The sequence below is a fragment of the Mus caroli genome, unplaced genomic scaffold, assembly GCF_978045245.1.
Source record: "Mus caroli unplaced genomic scaffold, Mus_caroli_1 scaffold_1, whole genome shotgun sequence".
Classification (NCBI taxonomy): Eukaryota; Metazoa; Chordata; class Mammalia; order Rodentia; family Muridae; genus Mus; species Mus caroli.
The window spans coordinates 187,158,479-187,170,186 of NW_028227256.1; the positions used below are offsets into that span (position 1 = coordinate 187,158,479).

The following is an 11,708-nucleotide window of genomic DNA, read 5'->3' on the forward strand; positions in this document are numbered from 1 at the left end:
AAAGAGATCTGTGAATGTCCTACCTCTGCTTCTACACTGTGAGTGGGATGAAGTTCTTTATTTTTCAGATGATCAGCCTCTTGATCTATAGAGCAGGGAGAGTTCCCTGCACTCACAGGAGAGGATTGGAAGGGCCAGGGAGAGACACTGTATATACTGTATGTATATACTGTATGTATATACTCTGTGCTCTGTATGTATGTACTGTATGTATGTACTGTGTGTACTGTGGGTATATAATGTGTATGCTGTAAGAATGTACTGTGTGTATGTACTGTATGTATGTACTGTGTGTACTAAGGGTATATATTATGTGTGCTGTAAGTATGTACTGTGTGTATGTACTGTATGCACACTGTATGTACTGTCATCTTCCCATTACTAGAATGGAACACTGAGGCCACTAACCTAGAAAGAGAAAGTGCTTCATTTTCCTATACTTCCGAAAGCTCCAATACAAAATCACATGGTTCGTTTTTATGGGCCTCAGCACTGAGCAGGACCTCATGAAGACAGGACTGTCATAGCCAAACCACTTGCATCATAAGCAAGGAAGCCAAAGAGAACAACTGAGCAGCCTGTGTCTCGCCCCTTTGAGCCAAGCTTCCAATGACCTAACCATCTCCCGCCAGGCCCCACTACCCACAAGTCCACAGCACTTCCAGATACTGCTGTGCTGAGGGCTTAGCCTTCTACACAGGAGCCTTTGGGAGGGATTCTAGATCCAAATACTGGCATCATTTATGTGTATTAATATGATAATTTACCCATTAGTCCAATCCCATAAACGAGGGAGCTACTGATGAAGCCACACCACCAACAGATTCTGACTCCCTTAACTTTTTTTTTTCATTTACTTAATCCTCTAGGTAATGGTCTTCTACAGTTGTGAGGAAGAATGAGGCATACTATGCAGTCGCTTACTGTGTGCCTGCTGCAAACTGAGCCAGTGCTCTGTAGCCATAGGAAGGACCATGTGGTCTAAGGAGGGTAGATACAAGTCATTAAGAAAGCTACAGGGCAGAAGTGATCATATATGTGAGGTGAACATATATGTGAGGATATAACAGCTGTGAGGAAAGATCTTCCCCAACAGAAGAGCTTGCCAAGGCCTGTGGTAGGAGGTAGCTGAGAGAATGGGGGAGCTCGGGGAGTCTGGGCAGGTGGGGTTATTTGTTCTGTGACAGGAGAGGACAGAGGAGGCCTCTAAGAGGCAAGTATCAAATGCTAGTCAGACCTGAGCTGTACAACAACTTTAAGAAGGCAATCCTTGGGGGATGGAGAGATGGCTCAGGGGTTAACAGCACTGACTGCTCTTCCAGAGGTCCTGAGTTCAATTCCCAGCAAACATAGTGGTTCACAACCATCTCTAATGGGATCTGATCTCTCATCTGGTGTGCCTAAAGATAGCAACAATGTACTCATATACATAAAATAAATAAATAAATCTGACAAAAAAAAAAGAAAAAAAGAAAGCAATCCTTCAAGGCCAGTGTGTGTGTGTGTGTGTGTGTGTGTGTAGACTATGTGTACTCAAAATTATAGTGTGTCCATCAGAAAGGGAGTTAGAAGCCACTGAGGAAAGGAGATAGGTAGGCGGAGGGTCCATGCAAGCACTGTGTAGAAGCACACCTCAATTTGAATGAGCACCACCTGGAGGGGCTGGTAGACCCCACAGGCTTCTCCCCCATTCGGGGTTCTGCTGCTTTGTGTCTTCTGAGAGATTTGAGAGCTGGCACCACAAGTCCTCAGGAGACACTAATGCTATACTCCAAGGACTGCACTTTGGGAACCATTTGACAGGAGATGGGACCCAGGCTTAGTCTACCAGGATAATGCATGGTCACTGGGGCAGTTTTTGGCAGTGTTGAGAAATATGTCTTGACGGTAGCATACTAGCTGGCAGACCATGGTAGACACCAACCTATGTCCATATCAAATCTCAGCTTCAAAGTGTGACTTGCAAAGGCTTTGGTTTTCCCATTTTCAACACAGACTTTCTTGATTGGTGCCTCTTTTGTTTCTGTGATAAAACACTGTCACCAGAAGCAACTTACTGAAGGGAGAGTTTATTTGGGCTTATGGTTTCAGGGGGTTAAAGTCCAGCGTGGCAGAGAAATGTGGCAGCGAGCAACAGATGTGGCACCTGGAGCTGGAAGCTGAGAGCCCACATCTTCAACCTCAGCGGGATGTAGAGACAGAGAAAACTAGAGGTAGCATACCAGTCTAAACTCAAAGCCTGCCCCAGTGACCTACTTCCTCCAGCAAAGCTACAGCTAAACCTCCTCAAACAGCGCCACCTACTGGGGAACAAGTGTTCAGAAACTCAAGCCTATGGAAGGCTTTTCACAACAGCCTCCTGCATCTTCCCTGGTGGGTTTCAGGACCTGGTGGCTGTTCCACACAGGTAGGCCTTCTTGTGAAACCCACATCACAGAAGCCCTCTGCCAGCGCAACAGCTTGCCTTTGCTTGAGACCACAGTGTCTGCTATGTGGACGATGGTTCCAGAAGGGACAACCCAGTCTGTCCTCTGAGATTTCACAAGCAAATAGACAATGTGAGGAGTGACTCCCTGAAGACATGTTCTGCTGTGCTCAGAAAGCAAAGCTGCTGATGTCCCCACCTATGGAAGTTCCTCTCCTTACATCTTTTTGTGTCTGCAACTGAATGAGCAAATGTGATACTTGCCTAAGGCCATATGCTAGACTTATGGAAGATTTAACATAACCCTCCATGTATTTACCCCAGGCCATATTTATTATAGAAGAAAATCCTAAAATACAGGCAGTGCCTTTCTATCAGATTCAAAATTGGGTAAACTGCTCAAGGATTTTCTATATTTCCTAACATATGAGCTGGGGCACTTAGACTCCATGAGTGCCCTTTCAGTCACTTCTCCCCAGGGCCTTGCACCAACGGCCTCTTCTCCACAAAGGATTGGTCCCTTTCCATACTGCAACAGCATGAAACTTTTGAAAGTAAAATGTGGTGATGTTGAAACCCCCGGACACTCTTCTTTCCTGGAGTCTCCAGCATGTAAGTCACAGTGTGAAAGATGACCCAGGGCCAGGCATATCCTTGACTTATCAAAAAGAAAGAGGAGGAGGAAGATGGAGAAGAGAGGGGATGTGGACGAAGGAGGAGGGGAGGATGGAACAGAGGAAGGTGAGTGGCGAAGAGAAAAGAGAGGAAATGAAGAGGAAGGCAGCACAGACAACCTGCCCCAAGGGTCCTCGGTATACTGAAGACCCTGTGTGATTTAATCAGCATAAGAACCATGAGTTGAACAACAGGGTTCTCAGCATTAGAGAAGCCAAGTAACTTCCCTGAATAATGTGGGCTGGTGAGAGCATCATGAGCTACAGAGGCCATGCTCCATGGCTCTTCCTGGACTGGAGTTCAGCCACCAGCTGAATTCCAGTTTTTCTGAGTGTGTCCTACTCACATCTCCCCTGAACGCCTTCACACACAACAGTTCTCCCAGTGTGTAGACTGTGCCTGCCCTCTTTCCTACCCAATACAACTTACAAACACCCATCAGACCTTAGCTAAAACACCCTACCCTCTTCAGAAAAGTCCACTACCTCCCAGGCACGTTCAGCCGACTGGCCCCAACATAGCATCTTAAACCGCAGCCCTTGCACCCCTTTCTTGCTACTTCACTGACATTAAATATTTATTCAGACTGTCTTTTTTTTACTAGCAAAAAAATCTGTGGTTGGCTAAAAACAATAGATCTTTGCAGACCAAAGATCAGAAATCAAGGTGTCCCAAGGGCTTGCTTCCTCATACCTCCCCAGGGTAAGTTCTGTCAAATGCCAGCTCCTGCACTTGGCTAAAATCCATGGTGATTCTTGGCCTGGAGACTGCACACCCGTGCCCTGGGCACTGTATCTTGGTCTTCCTCATAGCATATGTGCCCTCTGAGTGGTCAACTTCCAGATCCACACTGGCCCCTTTTAAAGAATTCCAGAAGTAGTTCAGGCTACTCTAATGACCTCCTCTTAACTGCTTCTGCAAAGACCAGATTTGCCAGTGAGGTCATATTCCGAGGTGCTGCTGATATTAAGAATTTATTTATTTTCCCCCAAAATTTATTGTGGAGAAATACAATTCAGCCTATAACAGTGCCTGTAAGACTCCATAAATAAAGAGGCCTTGGCAGCTTGGTCCACTGCACAATGGCTAACATATAATAAGTACAAAAATCTATGCCTAGCCCATGAGATGAAGCCATAAGAGGCATGACTGATTGAGAGCTCAGTCGTCAGTCAGGAGTCTGAATCTCAAAGCCCACAGCATCACAGAGGTACCAAGTGCACATGAAGTGCGCATCAGGAGTGGAGCAAACATTTCCGTCAGCTTTAATTGTTTCCTGCCAGAAGGAAACGCTGGCCCCATGTCTGAGACCTACCAATAGTTTAGAAGCCAGATTTTCAAATTATTTTAGAAATTTTTCTAATTTTCAAATTGAGTAAAAACAGATTTCGAAAATGAACAATTACTGGAAAACAAAACAAAATAAAATAAAAGTGTCTACAGGCTAAACATGGTCACAAGGCCTCCTGACCACAGCCTTTATGTTAGCACAGCTTCAGATACCCTCGGGGGGTGGGGGTGGGGTCTACAATAAAATGTGATCGTTCTATGAGTTTGTCTGTGTTGAAGAGTCTCATTTGATTGCTTTCTCACAGGGCTAGTACCTCAAAGGATTTTCCTTCTCTAGTCTAAAATTCAAGGGTTGTAAGGAAAAAACACAGAGCCTTCAAAGTAAGTGATAGTTTGTTATGGTGTTTGAAAAAAAAATCACCGTTAGGCCCAAAGTTCTTAATAAACACAAATAGTACATGATCCTGCACTGCATGGACAGCCCACCCTCAAGTCACCTCATTCCTGATTGGTTCCTTCACTGTTACTACCAGTTAGGTCACTGAGGTCCTGAGCCTCCTCTGACTGTGACAAATGCCAGAGATAAGTCAGCCTATGAAGAGATAAGGTTTACTTTAGGCTCCAGCACTGGAAGGCTTCCATCTCCTACAGATGGGATCTTTTACTCTGAGCCACTGAGAGTGCACTGTCGTCGCAATGCACGCAAATGGAATCCATTCACCCCACAGAGGGAATCAGAAGACAGAAACAGGCTTGACCCTTCCAACCCATGCAAGACATGCCTCTAAAAGACAGAAGACCTCCATGAGTGTTTCGCCATCTCTAAACAGCAGGGAGCCAGGATTTCTTTTGTGAGTGTGGTGGGGTGGGGCTGATATGAATAGTTATTAAACTAATTTAAAATGTCCAGGTCTGAGCATGAGCAGTCGTTGTCTATGGGATCAGCCTTCGAGTCCAACAGTTGCCCCTTCTCAAGCACCACCTACCGAGACAAATTAAGAGAAGCAGAAAGCCACCAAAACCACGTGCCTCAGCATTCCCTCAAGGATCAAGGTCATCAACTTACTCCTCCTGCAGGTTCCCGAATTCTTCTCCCATCTCCGAAACGATGAGCAGGTCCTTCCCTGATGAAGTTGCCTCCACCCTTATATTTTTCTCCCAAGTTCCCGCTTAATCCCTGTGCACCTTTCCCACACAGATGTTCGTGACCGAGCTGTATAGCCAGACCTATGGCTGCCTGCTTTGGGAGCCAACGGAAGAAAGCTAGTTACCCCGGAAAGTTCTCCTATTGCTTCTACACTCTTCAGGGAAATGGTACGTGAAGGGAAGAAGGTTTGTTGATATAGGGGGCACCCTGACCTCCCCTAAGCAGCCACTCAAAGTGGAAAGCTTCTCACTGGTCCTTCCCACAGTCTGCCTCTGAGGGACAGTGGACATGATTTGGTAATAAGCAGGTAAGAGTGTTGACTCCAGGTAGTCACAAGCCTTTCTCAATCCATGTGAGAATCACAAGATGTGTCAACACCACACTCAAACTAACACAGCCAATTATGCACATATGCTTATGGAGTGTCTCAGCACCCGCTAGAAGGCTACTTGGACCAACACAGCAATTTCCAAATTACAAAATCCCAGAACCATGACAGAAGCAAGAGCTATCTCAGGGAAGGTGTAGTTTGAGCCTCAGGTTCCTGTGACATATACTTCTTGAAACATTAGGAGATGAAAAACCCATTTCAAAACTTTAGGTTAGACTATTAATTATTTAGATTTCTTGAAACATCCAACTCACTACACATTATGAATAAACTTTTTTTGTGAAATTATCTGTGAGTTTATCTCTGGTGAACTTGATCACATTTATTATGTCTAGATTTCCATCCAGGTCCAGTCATTTCTCACCTATGCCTTAGTTTTCTTGTTTGATGAAGGGAAATGAAATAGTTATCATCGTCAGTATGTCAGTGAGCCTGAGAGAGGACACACGTGAAGATGTGCTTGGAATAGTGTCTGAACTAGTGCAAGAACCTGGTAAGGAGCAGCCAGCCAGTGACTGTGACTGGCAGCCATGATCCAAGAAAGGACAAACTCATCCCTGTTCTGGAGAAAAGAGGACTGTAAGCCCTATCTACTTCTCCCTAGTGTGAAACCCTTAGCAGGAGGCAGCAAATGGGTGGGTGGGTATCAGTCAGCATTATCAGAAAGGATGTGGGTGGGCTGCAGGGGGCTCTCAGAAATAGACAGAACAGACCTAGAAATAGTCACCCCAGCATCTACCATGCACTCAATAAAATTTCTCTTTGCTGTATCACCCAGAGTTTGAGCCGTATTTCTCTGAGATGCACCTTACACGCTGTGTTCAGCTTCTTTTCAGTGTCCTTGGAAATCACAGTTGCTTTATAATCTCTGGCTTTGACAGAAGTCCTCTTTTTCTTCATATTAAAGTCATCCTCTGGACACAGGTAAAAATATTTTCCACAAGCTGGGTTCTGGTTAAAATAAAATTTAACTATAGTTTGCTGGTTGCTAAGAGAACCAATGTATGTGGTAAAATATAAACACAGTAAGGACCCTGGAGAGGGTATGGGCTCATAGCCAGCAGGTGTGCCATACACCTAGCACTGTGACTCATATGGTGAACAGGTTTACCAGGAATCTCACTCCTGTCCTTACCGCCACAGTGCCACACTGGGCTCATTTTAATTAATACTAAGTTGTCAAATATTTACTGAACTATTTTTAACCACTGGTGGAAATCTGTTAGCCACTAAAGGTAGCTATGAATACAATTTCATGATCTTTTTCATTTTCTTCCTGTTTTTTCTATATTTACTCCAAGCAGTGGAATGCTAAATTTTGTGGTGGTTTTTCTTTGGATGGATATTGGGTGGAAAAAAAAAAAAAGAAAGAAGAAGAAGAAGGAGAAACTTGCTTGGCATTTTCCATTGGTGCCTTCTCAGGAAGGGGAGCCAAAGCTGCATTGCTCAGATTCCAAACCGACTCCCAGTGTTCTTGGTAATGAGCTGCCTTGTGTTTGTTTTGTTTTGTTTACTGGAGTCTTGATTGTCACTTTGGGATATGGCATTATATTCTCCACATGTACTAACTGCATGACAGACAGTTGGCCTTAACTGCAGCTATCTTTCCTAGAGCCCCTGAACTTGAGTATTATATTTGGAGTTAAAAAAAAAAAACAAAAAACCTGTCTTTGCTGATATTCTTTTGCCATGAAAAGACACCCATGACCACACCAACTTTTACGAAAGAAAGCATTTCCTTTGGGACTGGCTTTCAGTTTGGGAGGTTTGGTCCATTGTTATCATGGTGGGAGCAAGGCAGCATGCAAGCAGACATGATAGAGACATGGCTGAAAGTTCTACATCTGTATACACAGGCAGCAGGGAAAGAAAGCCACTAGGCTTGGTTTGGGTGTTTGAGACCTCAGAGCCTATCCCCAGGGATACACTTCCTCCAACAAGGCCACACCTCCTAATCCTTCTCAAGCTCTGCCACTTGCTGAGGAACATTCACAGATATGAGTCTATTGGGTCATTCTTACTCAAGCCACCACAGAAGCTCTTGACTACACCCCATGGCACATTGTAGGCATTTGATAAAAATGACAGTCATTCTCTCTATTTACATAGGATGGTACTAAATGCTTCAGGGAACGCATGATAAGCCCACAAAATCAGACGGCCACCGCAGCAGAACTACATTTCCGTGAAAAAGTCATACTAAAACCCAGGAATGGATCTGGAAGAGACCATGCAAGAAACGGATGCTATAGTGTGCGTTGTTTATTCAAATAAATTGCACAGGATGTCAGCCAGCTGCGCTTTGGAGGACTGATTTTAAAAATCACTCTGTTTGTAGTGAGTTGAAATGCTAATATAAAAGTAAAATTTAAAACATGTGTATCTGTGTGTGTGTGTGTGTGTGTGTGTGTGTGTGTATGTGTGTATAGGTCAGAGGACAACTGTGGGAGTTTGTTCTATCCTCTTGACATGTAGGTTCTGGGACCCAAACTCAGGTCATCAGACTTAGTGGCAAGCACTCTTGCCTAAGAGACATCTTGTCAGCACATATAAATTATGTTTTTTAAATCAGCAACTATGATACTTCAGCCATAATCTGGTTTACATTTGCTTGAAGTCTTCTAGAAAAACATTACCATGGCTTCAATTATTCTGTTTAGAAAACATAATATAAAACATGATTGTCACTATCTTGATGCCCCAAAGGTCTGCTAATCCCCCTTTCTCCTTCCTGAGAGTGGCTTGTTTGGAGTAGGGACCTTTCTACTCCGTTATCCTTAGTGTCCAGTGATAAATTCTCAGTGAATCCTTGTTGAAATGAACTCAACTATTTTAAGGGTCTCAAAGGCTTGAGTATCAGTCAATCAGTGGGTGAAAAAATGTGGCAACCAGACACAATGGAGTATTATTGGGACACAAAAGTAACGACATACAGTTGTTTGAAGCAGCTTGGATGAAACTGGAAAACAGGACATAATTTTGAGGTTTGTTAGTTGTTACACTTTTCAGAAGTATAAAGGAAAGGAACTGGAATGTGACCATAAATTTGGATTTTAAGTGGCAGACATTTTCCAGATTTGCCACAGATTTCTCTTCCTTCCTTCCTTCCTTTCTCTCTTCCTTCCTTCTTTCCTTCCTTCCTTTCTTTCTTTCTCTCTTTCTTTCTTTCTGCTTTCCTTCCTTCCTCCATCCCTTCCTTCCTTCCTTTTTTTTTCTTTTTCCTACGGAAAAAAATACAACCAGATTTTCAGTTGAGCCCAGTTTACCTTCTCCTTTCTTCTTTCCCACCCCTCTCATATAGATGACATCCTCCTGTTAGAATAGATGTACTTTTGTAGATACAAAAATATAACCTATTTTTACATTTATGTAAGTTACATTCTAATATACGAATTCTCTTCAACTTACTATTTCACTAAACATTTATATCACCAGAATTCACCCCATGTGGTAGAATATGGAACTTTCTTAGAATGCTACATTTTTCCCTGTTCAAAACTGAAGCAAAATTACTTCCTATAAGCTACTTGTATTAACTTTTTATGTTAATGTGATACAATGTACAGGAAGCAACTTGAAGAACAGGTTTCTTTAAGTTTAACATTCCAGAAGGATAGAGCCCATCGTGGCCAGAAAGATACCATAGGAGCCAAAGAAGACATGGAAACAAGAGCCGGAAGCTAGTTTATTGGATTGTGTCTGGGCTCAGGAAGCAGGGAGAGAACAAGTGCCCTCCCCATCCTGGAAGTGATGTGCAAGTGCCCTCCCCATCCCGGAAGTGATGTGCAAGTGCCCTCCCCATCCCGGAAGTGACATGCTTTGTGCCATATCCTCTCAAGACAGTGCTACCAACTGGGGAACAAGTGTCCAAACCCATGAACCTGTGGGGAACATTTCATCTTCAAACTCCACACTATAAGTTGCCCTAAGGTTATGAAAAGAAAGTATATCTGTTGGAACAGAAGGCAAAGAGAGAGAGAAGAAATGGGTCCCAGACACCTCTTCATACAATCAGATCCTATTGGTTAGCTCACTAAACTAATTTCTCTATGGGAGCTGGAGACCTATGTTAGAGTTGGGGATGAGAGAGACTTGAGCTGTCTACACGGGTCCATGGAACCTCTTCTTTAAGAGCCCAACGTTAACAGGAGCCACACTTGGTCAGAGCACTGGCCAGGATGGATAGCATAGATCCTTTCCAAAATTTCAAGATGCTTCCCTTCTTCTCCTCCCAACTGTTCTTGCAAAAGCATTGACATTGCTCACAGCAGACTGAGTTGTACAAAATGGCTGGAGTGACATGTTCGGATTCTGTCAACAAATGTAGATGGAAGTTAGGGACTTGAGAGAGACTTGATAGTGTTGTGCCAGGAAGTGTTTGTGAACCCCAAAAGACCACCAAGGAGCCATCTCTGACGTAATAGCACTAAAGTTTCTTTATTACAAGCTTGGGCTTTCCTCCAACCCAATCCTGACACAGCAGGACAGGAAGGGAAGGCAGAGCAGCCTTGAACCCTCAGCAGGACAAGGTTTTATAGGAAAATAGGAGCAAGTGAGGGGGTGAGGGAGGGAGTATCCAGTCTGGCAGGCATCTAATAGAATGACTGTTGTAAGCAGACAGGTGGGTGCTCTGAAGCAAGACCATATACAATCACAAACAGTCTGAAAGTACATCTGAAACAATCAGACTAATCCATTAACTGTGGCTAGGAAGTGGCTAGAGTGTAACTCTGTCCAAGGACAAGCCATGAGGTCCTTCCTGGTATGTGGGTGCAGCTTGGGTTCTGCTGCAGGTCAAGCTCTCAGGCTTTTTTTCTTTAAGATGGAAGCTGGTCCCAAGATGGAGTAGGTTTGGCCTCTCATTCCCCACTTTCTCTGATAACTAGAAGGCCCACTCATGGGACTTCCTGAAGTTTATCTAATCTTACAAAAACAGTAACATGGCTATGTTCTTATAACTTAATTAACTCAGGCCTCTCAGGTCATTTTATTAGCAAGTTCCAAAAGTCACTTGTCTACACAAATTTCCTTTTCCTATTTGACTTCTGGACGATGAATATGACGTTTACTATGAAATTAAAATATTACCAAGTATCTTAGTTAGGGGTTCTATTGCTGAGGTAAAACACTATGACCAAAAGCAACTTGGGAAGGAAAGGGTTTACTTAAGCTCACAACCCTCAGGCCTCCATAACTGAGGATCGGGACAAGAACCCAAGCAGAGCAGGAACCGTGAAGCAATAATCGAAGCAGCGGCCATGGAGGAGTTCTATGTATGACATGCTCCCCATGGAGGCTCTGCCTGTTCTCTTATACAACGTAGACCCACAAGCTCAGGGTGGCTGGGTCAAGCACTTCCGTATCAATCAAGAATATGCCCTGCAGACTTACCTACAGGAGATCGGATCTAGGGATTTTCTCTGTTGAGGTTCATCTTACCAGAGGACGCTAGCTTGTGTCAAGTTGACAAAACAACCCAACAAAAGCTAAACAGGACAACACACCATAATCTATCCCTGATAAGTAACTATGTGATCACTATGAGGAAAGTCATATTGGCTCTAGGATCCTAAATTCCTCAATGAATATATCGTATTATTTGGTTTTTGTGGTAGCCCTTTCTTGGTTTCCTTTTCTCTTCCTGAAAACACAGCTAAAGCTAAAGCCACACCAAAGGTTCTCTGGGAAAAGATCAGGAAGCTTTTCTGCACCCCTGGGTTGTCAGTGCCTGGACTTGAGAATTCCTATGCAACAGAATCCAAACTTAGAGAGAGAGGAAA

At 43.8% G+C, this 11,708-nt stretch overlaps 1 long non-coding RNA gene across 1 annotated transcript; it reads left to right on the forward strand.

The window, feature by feature from the left end:
* Positions 1-6,714: 6,714 nt before the first annotated feature.
* LOC115032303 (uncharacterized) lies at positions 6,715-8,166 on the forward strand. Its single transcript, XR_003837943.2, has 3 exons — positions 6,715-6,852; positions 7,233-7,405; positions 8,038-8,166. It is a non-coding gene; the product is annotated as an uncharacterized LOC115032303 (long non-coding RNA).
* Positions 8,167-11,708: the final 3,542 nt, after the last annotated feature.